The sequence below is a fragment of the Ictidomys tridecemlineatus genome, chromosome 3 (assembly GCF_052094955.1).
Source record: "Ictidomys tridecemlineatus isolate mIctTri1 chromosome 3, mIctTri1.hap1, whole genome shotgun sequence".
Taxonomy (NCBI): Eukaryota; Metazoa; Chordata; class Mammalia; order Rodentia; family Sciuridae; genus Ictidomys; species Ictidomys tridecemlineatus.
The window spans coordinates 4196229-4206514 of record NC_135479.1 but is presented as its reverse complement, the minus strand read 5'-3'; the positions used below and the strand labels follow the sequence as shown (position 1 = coordinate 4206514).

Genomic DNA, 10286 nt, shown 5'->3' with positions numbered 1-10286 from the left:
AACCCCGGGTTCCACAGAAGAGGAGGACTAGCAAGGCACTGGGGGGTTCAGGGGAGGATCTCTGTGCCCCGCGGCTGTAGGAGACGGTGCTTGCAGTTGCAGGAGGGACGAGGTGGGTGTGGAATGGCTCTTCTGTTCTAACAGCCAACTCAGTGTAGGGAGGCCGCTGGGCGGCCACCGTGACCCCTGTTCTCCTGGGGCCACAGTTCCTTGCTCAACGCCCCCTCCCACCCGGAGGGGAATCTTGTGCAGTGCCCCTGTCCCCTGCAGGCTCTTCTCCAGGACAAAGGATGACAACCCTCAAGCTCACAGACTGATGAGACCGAGTCGTGTGCAGGGACGTTTGTCACGTTGCAGAGTGACAAAGAGGAAGTGGGTGTCTGACCTGTGATGACAAACACACGGAGCCGCCGAGGCACGAGGGCTGGGGAGGGGCAGAGTCACCGTGTCACTTCTCTGCAGATCTTTCTGCATTTAATGGTCCCATAGATTATGAAACCCCATCATCTGATGGCCCATGGAGATGTTTGATGGCATCAGGGCGTAAAGGTTTCTGGAGAAGGAAAAAATCATGGTGAATTTTTGTCCTACAAAGACCCTCCTTGTCTGTAAAGTTGATTTTGTTTTGCTTTTCTTGGAAGTGTCCTCCAGACGAGAAGATGAGTGGGATTCACTAACCTCCTGAGTGCGAAGAGCCGGAAGAAACCACCTTATTTGTCGTAGAGGAAATGGGTGTGGTGGGTGCAGATGTGCCCCTCCTTCCCCCTTAGAGGGACATTGGAGGTGCTCTCCCTGGAACAGTGGAGATGCTCATCTTTTCTGAAACCTTTTGGTCTCCTACACCCAGGAAAGTCTGAGAGAAGAGGTGGAAACCCTGTCTTGCTCGGAGGGATCCTGTCCCCACCACAGTGTCCCAGGGTCCGGTGGGCAGTGCCTGGTCCTGGGAATGGAGATCTGTGTGGGTGACTCCCTTATTGGCCAGGAGGAGCAGGAGAAGGAGCCTCGCTCTGGGAGCTCTCCGTGCATTCTGCTGTTGGGCCCCTGTCGGAGCAGAGGCGGACAAAGCTCTCCTCCTGTGGGCGCTGCACCGCCGATCCGTTGGAGTGTTGAGTCTGTGTTTCCTTCTAGCAGTTGCAAAGTTTCTGGCCTGACTCCCAGGTCTTGGATCCATTTTGATTTGAATTTTGTGCAGGGTGAGAGATAGGGACCCGGGTCCATCCTTCTAGATATGGATATCCACCTTTTCCAACTCCATTTGTTAAAAGGCGGTTTCTTTTTACTTCCAGTGTATATTATTTTTGGCCCCTTGTCGAGTATCAGATGACCATGTGGGCCTGTCTCTGTGTCTCCTGTTCTGTCCCACTGGTCTTCACGTCTGTTTTGGTGCCTGTGCCCTGTGGCCTCTGTTACTATGGCTCTGAAGTAAACTCTCAGATCTGCTTTGGGAGCCTCCAGCGTTGCTCTTTTTGCTCAGTGTTGCTTTGGCTCTTCTAGGTCTTTCATTTTTCCCACATGCGTTCCAGAACTGCTCTTCCCAGTTCTACTTTGATGGGGAGTGCACTGAGTCTGCACAGCACTCTTGGTTCTCCCTGTCCATGAACATGGGAGCTCTTTCCATCCTCTGAGGTCTTCTTCGATTCCTTCCTTAGTGTTCTATAGTTTTCCCTGTAGAGGTCTTTCGCCTCCTTCATTAGACTTATTCCTAAGTTGTTTTTGATTTTTTTGTTTGTTTTTGAGATTGCTTGTGAGCCAGACAGTTTTTCTGATTCCTTTCTCAGCAGAATCACCCCTGGAGCCTGGGAAAGCTATGGGTCTGTGTACGTTGACCTTGGATCCTGTCCTCTGCTGAACTTGTTTATCAGGTGTCTTCTGGCGGAGTCTTGCGTCTTCCAGATTCAGGGTGAGAACATCATGTGAGTGGACTAGGTGGGCCTCAGAGAGTCAAGGGCTGGATGGGTTCCCTCCTGTGCAAAAGCCAGAGCAAAGCAAGGGAGCAAGGGGAAGGGTGGTGGGTCCCCTGAAAATACCCGGAGACGAGTGGAAGGGGACTGGGGGGGGGCAGGCAGGGTGGAGACAGGCAGGAACTTCAGAACGCGGTGCGCAAAGTCATGCTGTGAACACACGTGAACGTACTGCAGCGAACCCACCTTTATGTGTGTCTACGGAATAAGTGAGTGGAAAGAAGACAGAAGGGTAGAGAGGGAGGAAGGAGGAAGCACGGGGGACTTAAATGGAGCAAACCATCCCACGCTGTGTGTGGTCATGTCAAAACGAACCCGTCGTGTTACCTGTGACTATGATGCCTGGTCACGTCCGAGTCGCGGCCAACAAACGTGGAAAGACCCCCGGCTTGCTTGGTCACTAGGGAATGCAAATTAAAACCACCAGGAGATCCACTTCACACCTGCTGTGACGGGCAGACCCAGACAGAGGGTGGCAAGTGCCGGCGGGGACATGGGGAATCAACCCCCTGCACATTCCTGGTAGGAGTGTCGAGTGCTGCAACCCAAATGGAAAGCCGTCCAGTGGTTCCTCAAATATAAATATAAAATTACTTTTGTGACTCGGCAATTCCACTCCATGGTACCTAGACCAAAGAATTGGAAAAAAGAAAATACTTGTCCATGAGTGTTCATAGCCGCAGTATTCATCAGAGCCAAAAGCTGGAAGGAACCTCAATGTCTGGATAAGTGGAAAGACAAATCTGGTATGTAATAATGGAATACTGTTTAGCCATGAAAAGGAATAAAGTAGGGAGACTTAAATGTGGATGAATCTCAACAGCATTAAGCTAAATGAAAGAAACTAGTCACAGATGGATGATTTCATTCATATGAAGTATCTAGAACAGAGAGATCCATAGATATGGAAGGCAGATTAATTGTTGCCCACCAGTAGGAGGAGGGAGACTGCTGCTTGCTAAGCACAGGGTTCCTGTATTAGTCAGCGGTCCATCACTATAACAAAATATCTGAGATAATTAACTTATGAAGAGAAAAGGTTTATTTTGGCTCTTGGTTGTAGAGGTTCTAGTCTAGGATGGGGTGGGCCCATGACTTTGAGGCCTCTGTTAGGTTGCCCATGAGCAATGGTGGGGAGTGTTTCGTGGGCCAAAGTGCTCACCTCATGGTCAGGATGCAAAGGAGGAGGAGGAGGAGGCTGGGGTCCCCAGATCCTCTTCAAGGTCATGTCCCTAGTGACCTCAGGATTGCCCACAGGCCCCTCTACCTTTAGGCCCACAGTGACCCCCTAAGGAGCCACCCTGGGGACCAAGCCTGCTGCCATGGGCCTTGGGGGGACACTCACAGTCAAACGGAAGCAGCTTCCCTGGGTGATGAGGAACGTCCTGGGACCAGGTAGAGTGGTGGGCGACACTGTGGGCGTGCCAAAGGCCATCTGGAACCGTGACTTCCACTGTGGCCCAGGTGGGGCCTGGGCACTGGGCTCCGGGTAAAGATGGGCTCTCCTCTGGCCTCCTACAGCTCAGGAATAACGGTTTGGGGGACAGTGTAGGGTAGTGGCCAAACTCCCCCCAGAGCTGCCTTGGGAATTGCAGAAGAGCAAGAGGCCCAGGGTGACAGGAAGGGTGGGTCCCGCACAGCCCCTCCCCTGCCACCCCCCCCACACGACCTCCTGTCCAGCATCCTGGCCTGCAACCTGGAGGTGGCCCTGGATGGTGGCATGTCCGCCAGCTCCTCCCCTCCCGGCAGGCCCCTGTCCTGCAGGAAGCTCAGGGACAGCCAGGTGTGGCGAGTGGATCCTCCTGGACTAGACAGTGGGCAGCTCACCCGAGGGCACAGTCTGGTCTCTTCTCCACTGAAGGACGTGCTGTGCCTTCTGTGCACGGTGCCAGACTGGCCCAGGAGGCTGTGACCAACCACTGGCCCCTGTGGCCCCTGACTTACCTGATGCCTGACCCCCCTCCCCACCCCAAGCTACAGCTTCCTCAATCCTCTGCTGTGCCTCGGGGGCTCCTCTGTCCTCCATCCACACCCCCCTGAGTTGGGGGGCAGCCACTGACAGACCTGAGCTCAGGTGGACAGTCTGATTTGGCTGAGAGTGGCCTGGGAGGGACATGCGTGGGACAGGTGGTGGAGGGCAGAGCAGTCCACCAGATCCGGAGAACCAGGGTGCCCAGTGTAGGGTCCCTGCACCCCCAGGGAGGGCCCACAGGCTCTGCAGGGGAGGTGAGATGGGACTCCTTGTCCTTGCCTCAGGAGGTCGCGGGACCCCCCAGCCAGGGAGTCCTCCCTCCTCTGGACAGGTCCCCCCCGCCATGGGCAGCCACTCGTGTCTCTGTAAGCACAACCCACAGCTCTGGCCCCATCTGGAGCAAGGACAGAGGAGTGGGTCCATGAAGGACTTGTATAAACCTCGGGACGGGAGAAGCCCTTCCCCTCCTCGCAGCCTCAGAAACCTCTCTGGACAGAAGTGGCTCTCCAGGGTTGTGCTGAGGGCTCTCCATCCTGACATTACCAGCAAAGAGCAACCCCCCCACGCCTCCCAAACTCGAGGAGCTGGAAACAGATGTGCAAAGTCTCTGGGGACCTTCATCCAGAGCAGCCCCCCCCCCCCCCGCCACCCCCTGCCCCTGGCCACAGGAACCAGAACCATCCTTGGGAAGAGAGGACAATTAATTCAAAAAGCCTTTGACAAGGGGGAGGAGGGGGGCCAGGGAGAGCGCTGAGAGTCTCTTGCAGGATCCCTGTCTCGGGCAGGATCCTTCCAGCCCTAATGAGACTCCCGGGCATCATCCCTGCGTGCATTGTCTAGGGAAGCCCGGGGAAGGGCGAGACCAACTTTATTTCTGAATTTGGACTGAAAGAAGTGGCATCGCATTTGAAGGGCACCCAATCAATCTGTTGCCCTCACTGCATGAAATTGTATTCGCTTACCACTTCCTATCTCGCCGGGCGCAGCTGGGCTGTAAGTCATTGGTGATAACATTCTTTATTATGCCGTCGTGTTTATGAACTGTGCCTGGAAAGAGATGATAGAAATATGCGGCAATATGCAAAGGAAGGGGGAGGGGGAGGGGGAGGGGGAGCAAACGCTGGTTGCCAGGGCAACCGTGGGGCTATTTTGGGCATCGGATTTTGCAGATGATGGAAACCATTTCCTTGCAGTGGTTGGACTCTCCCCTCCCCCTTCCTGGAGGCAATAAACACAGAACCGAATATTTAGGAAGGAGATGGCTTAATTTCTTAATTAAATGTTATTATATTCTTTCCTTTCGCCTCCTTTAAAAATGGATGAAAAAAAAAATCTCAGAGTGTTGATAAGCATTCTTGAGTGGAGGGCGAGCCGCATTCTCGTGGAAAGAGATGTGTGAATAATTTACTAATCTTCACGGCTCCCGCACCTCCCCCACCAGACTCAGCCACCTCTTTACCTACTCCTCCGACTCAACGACTCAACGTGATAAACTCCCCAGGCAAAATCCCGGAGCTCGGACCTCAGCATAATCTCAGAACCTCCAGGTGTTTGTCAGCCAGCTGAATCCCAATGAGTCGCTTGCAGCCAGCCTCCTGGGAGCTGGCTGGGAGACCACTCTGTCCCTGGACACAGAGGTCCCCGAGAAACAAAGGGCAGGACCGACCCTGCTCCTCTCCCTCCACCCAGACACCAGCTTACGGGAGAGCAGTTTGCTTTCTGCTCACACCAGCCCAGGCAGGCGGCCCCACGTCCAGCGGGCAGCAAGGCTGGTGGCCCTCGGGGCGGTGCCCACGTCCTGCCATCCCTGGCACTGCATCTCTTCTTATTGTTTCTTCAAGGATTCTCAAAGTGGGGTCCCCTGGCCAGCAATGGCAGCCTTGCCTGGGGACTTGCTAGAAATGCAGCCATGGGGCCCCCTGCAGACCTACTGAGTCGGACACTGGAGGAGGGCTAGTGCCTGTGTTTCACCAAGAGCCCCCGGTGACGCCCATGCTGTTGCCACCTGAGAACAGCTGCTCTGCAGAAAGGCCACATGTGGGTGTCACAGTGTTCCCTTGCCCTGTCTGACCCCAGACCTGTGCCTGCTCAAGAAATGGGTGTGAATGAGGCGGGTGGGAAAGGCCCCTAGGAATGGAATCTCCTGCCTCCCACCTGCCTCAGGTGCGCCCACCCGCCTGCCCCTCAGGCACGCTCTGATGTGAGGAAGGCGGTGGACACTGCACACGGCTCCTCTTGCTGACCAGGCCAGATCTTTCCTCTCTCTCCGGGCAGTCTTCCTTGCACAAGGCAGGCACCCCCCCAGCCCGGCAGCTGCCCACCCACAGGGACAACCATACACGTCCCGTCCCCCAACCCACTGAGCTCTGGCTTCAGCTCCAAAGACAGGCTCCTGGGTCTGGGAAGCATGTTGCAGGTCCAGCTGGGTTCTGGAAGATTCTGTCGGTGTCAGAGGTTGAAAGCATGCCACTGCTGTGTGGTCAAGACGGGTTTGTGCCATCAAAGCCGTTCTTTGTATCTCTGTCCCAGTGACAATGAAACACTCTGTGGCTCCCTAGTGCCCCTTCTGCCCCTCCCCCCATGACTAGAAAGAAGTCCCCTGGAAATGTCCTTTGTGGGCCCATTTGTGTGGGTTCTCTGTAACAAGTAGGGTAAAGACGGCTGGTGGCTTCTGGTGTGGGGTGTCCCTCGTAAGAGCATCGTTGCTCTGAGCCTGAAGAGAGGACATACCCTTCCTTCTTAAAGCAGCTTTCAGTTGCAGATTGTCCAAGAAACAAGTATCATAGAGAAAACAGAGAAAAGCACCAGGAACTAGACAACTCATCTGTGCTCTTTCCGTATGGAGAGAAGACGGTCTTCTTTTTTCTTTTCTTTTGTTCCCTCTCTTTATTTTTACAAACTTGGGATCCCACCACATCATCACCGGGGCTTCTTCTGCTCCATGAACAGTCCTCGACACACACAGCCTTTCGTTTTTATCAGCAGCTGCATAGAATTTCATGATGCGGACGTATTGTAAGGGTCCGGCGAACGTCGGAGGAAGAGACCACCAAGAGACCGACTCATGCAATAGCAAAAGGGGGTTTATTGAGGATCCAGCGCGCTGGGGCTCCGTGCTCACTCAAGAAGGGAGAGCGGCCAAGAGCCCCGAGCAGGGGTTGAGCAGTGCTGAAGTACACTTCTTTAGGGAGGGCAGGGACTTTACATACGTCATGGTCCCTTTTAACAAATCACCATACACCACGGGAAAATCAAACAACGATTCTCAAACATGATTAGCACATTCATTGGCACGAACAGGTTGGGCGGGGGTGATGGGTCACTCCTAAAGAGGGGGATACATTCAAACTGATTGGTTTGGGCCCTGAATGCCTACGTGCCAAACTGCACAGGGTCCAGGTTATTAAACAACTAAATGGTCAGGGGGAATATCTACTGGGCAGTCCCAGGAATTGCCTTAACAGCTACAGGAATTTCAGGCTTTGGGTGTAGCACAGGAGCTTAACAACACCTGGTCCTTTACATTTTAACTCAGGCTTTGCAGCTTAGAAACTTTACAATACCCGGTCCTTTACACTTTAACTTCAATTTCTTTTACTCTTTCATATCGCAGTCAGGCCCTGTTTGTGAGGGGACCGCTAGTCCCTTTCAGGAAGGGAAAGGGCAGCTGTGAGGTGGAGGTGGACCCAGAGCCCCCGGGGGCAACGGGGAGCTGCCATCTTTAATGCCTGGTGCTGGAGCCAACGCTGGAGAAGCTGGGCAGCCGTGGGCATGGGGACGGAAGTCAGTGTCCTCGGTGGTGACATTCAGGGACACCATGAGACGAGGTCACCTCCCCTGGGGGAGCCGCAGCAGGTGGCATTTCGAAGGTTGGCAGTGCAGGAAATGGAGTGAGGTGGAGTTGGCTGGAGGTTTCTTGCTGTGCCCTAGAAGGGGGCCGGCAGAGGAGGGAGATGGCGACACCTGCTGCAGGGCCACCTGGAGGAGCCGCTGGGTACTGAGGACCCTCTGGGGGTGGGCAGCCACTCCACCTGGGGAAGGCGCGCTCAGCTGGGGTGTCTGCTCTCCCTGTTGGGGACCCACACCTCTGCAGCGGCTCAGAGGAGACTTGAGTCAACAGGATGATGGCGGCCAGCCTGCTCCAGTGACAGGTGGGCTTGCCCGAGGGCTCTGAGGCCCGTCAGCTCTTCTCCCTTCCCCCATCACTGCCACCAGTACAGTCCCTACCACAGGGAATCCCCAGGCCACTGCTGCAGAGGGCACACTCAGCCACCTCAGTAGTTTTTGCAGAAGAATTGCAAATCCCCCCATCCCCCACCCCCGTCTCAACTGTTGCACAGTTGACATGGGGACTGGGGACTCCTGTTGGAGGGGCTGCCTCATGTGCTGTGGAGTTTGGTCCCCTCACCCTGGACGCCTTCTCTGTCATGATGACCAAAGTCTCTCCAGACGCCCTCAGTGCTCAGGTGGGGGGGCATGATCCCCACGGGATGCGCACTAGGAGCCAAACGCCTGCATTCTGTGTCACCAGGCGCAGTGGCCTGTTCATGGACGTTTTATGGTACACGGGGTTCCACCATCTGCCAAGTTGGAGAACCGAGCTGAGGGCATTAGAGGTCACCTGGTTGGCGGCCTCCTCTCCTGGGCCCCCACCTGCCTCTGCAGCTGGGCGGAGTCTGTGCTTCTTTCTGGGCCACCTTCAGTTCTCGGTTTGCCCTCCCGCTGCTTCTCTGGGTCCCTCTGTTTCCCAAGCCCTCTCCCCTCGTCCTCCTGGGCTCCCTCTCCCCTCGTCCTCCTGGGCTCCCTCTCCCCTCGTCCTCCTGGGCTCCCTCTGGCCTCTGTTCCCTAGAGCTCACTGCTTTGCTGTGGGCGACGACTCTGGCTGCACTGTCCCTGGGTCAGGGACAGCATCTGGGGGGGAAATCTGTGAGCTCTGTGGACCTGGCTGGGGACCCACCATGGGCCGAGTGGGCTCAGCCTGGTCCTGCACGTATGCTCCCCACTTGTTCCCGTCTGTGGGGACCTCCGCCTGCACTGCCCCACGGCTCCCAGTGTCCTTAGCTGCTGCAGTTTCCAGTTCTGGAAGGACGTCCTCTCAGGACAGCAAGCCGCGGTGTTTGTGCAACAGAGAGCTGAGAATCTTAGCTCGGCGCCGCTGCTGGATCTCGGAGACTGAGGACCCGTGTTGAGGGATAGTGTGGCCCTGTAGCCATGGGGGTTGGTTTCAGAGGGCACCAGACCCAAAGGGGACAGTGAATGGCAGGAGGGGGCGGGTCTGCCCCGCTTAGTGTTTCTTTCGGGGCTCCTGGCGCTGGGAGCCGCGTGTCGTGAGGGGCTCAGGCCGTAGTTCTGCGTGCTCCTCTTTGGTTCTTCTCGGAGTGATTGGCAGGAGGGCTGGGCCCCTGTCCTGCTTCCTGGTCAGGGGAGGAGCCTGCTGGGCACTGATTTAGGGATGAACTCGCTGCCGCAGTCCTAAGTTGGACAGCTCGGGAGCGGCTTGCTTGGTGGTAGTGTTCAGTTTTGTTTTGAAAGAATCTCTGGTGACTTTGACCCCCCGGCTCTTTGTTCTCCACCCAACAAGACTCACACTGAGTTCATCACCTTCGTCCACCTTTGCCTCCCAAAGTTCAGCTCAGGTCATGGGACGTGGTCTTATCTTTCCTTGTCTCTGCTCCTTCAAACTCCAGATTTTGTCATCAGCATTGACCATTTTCCCCCTTTCTAAGTGGATTTCAGCATCATCCCGCAGCCCAGGCCCAGGAAAACCACAGAAGTGCCGGAGGAAAGAACAGGGTGGGGGTGCGGCAGGGTCCCCCACCTAGCAGGAAGGGTCGCTGGGCGTGGCACCCAGGGAACCCCTCTGGGGAGCATCATGAAGGAGACAGAAGGAAACAGAATGACCAGTGGCCAGTGCTCAGGCCCCTGGCCCTCTGACAGGCCTTCCTCACATGACCCTTTACCTTTGCTCTGGGCTGGTCAGTCCAAGCACCACAAACCAGGGCTTGAACACTGGACCTGTGTCCTCACACAGTCCTGGGGGCCAGCGTCTGACGTCCAGGTTGGCAGGTGGCTCCTCTGGGGGAGGCCCTGCCCCAGGCCTGGTCTCTCAGAATCGCCAGGGTCACAAGAGCTCAAATCCCCCTTGGTCTTCCCCCTTCAGTCTTGAGTTCTTTTTCAGGGAGTCCCTGTCCCTTGCATGGCACAGAGCCTGCCACAGGCGTCCTGAGGATCCCCAGCCCGGGGTGGAGGCTGGGTCTCGGCGAGGAGCAGCAGGACTCAGAACCCGTGTGTCCACCAGGTTATTCTGCCTTGACCTTGCCGCTAGCCCCACAGCCTCACCCTTCTTCTTTTCT

At 55.9% G+C, this 10286-nt stretch overlaps 1 long non-coding RNA gene across 1 annotated transcript; it reads right to left on the bottom strand.

Annotated features, from left to right (window-relative positions):
* Nucleotides 1–1511: 1511 nt before the first annotated feature.
* Nucleotides 1512–3608, bottom strand: LOC120884006 (uncharacterized). Its single transcript, XR_005726158.2, has 2 exons — nucleotides 2289–3608; nucleotides 1512–1964 (listed from the first exon to the last, which is right to left on the bottom strand). It is a non-coding gene; the product is annotated as an uncharacterized LOC120884006 (long non-coding RNA).
* Between the last annotated feature and the right edge of the window lie 6678 nt (nucleotides 3609–10286).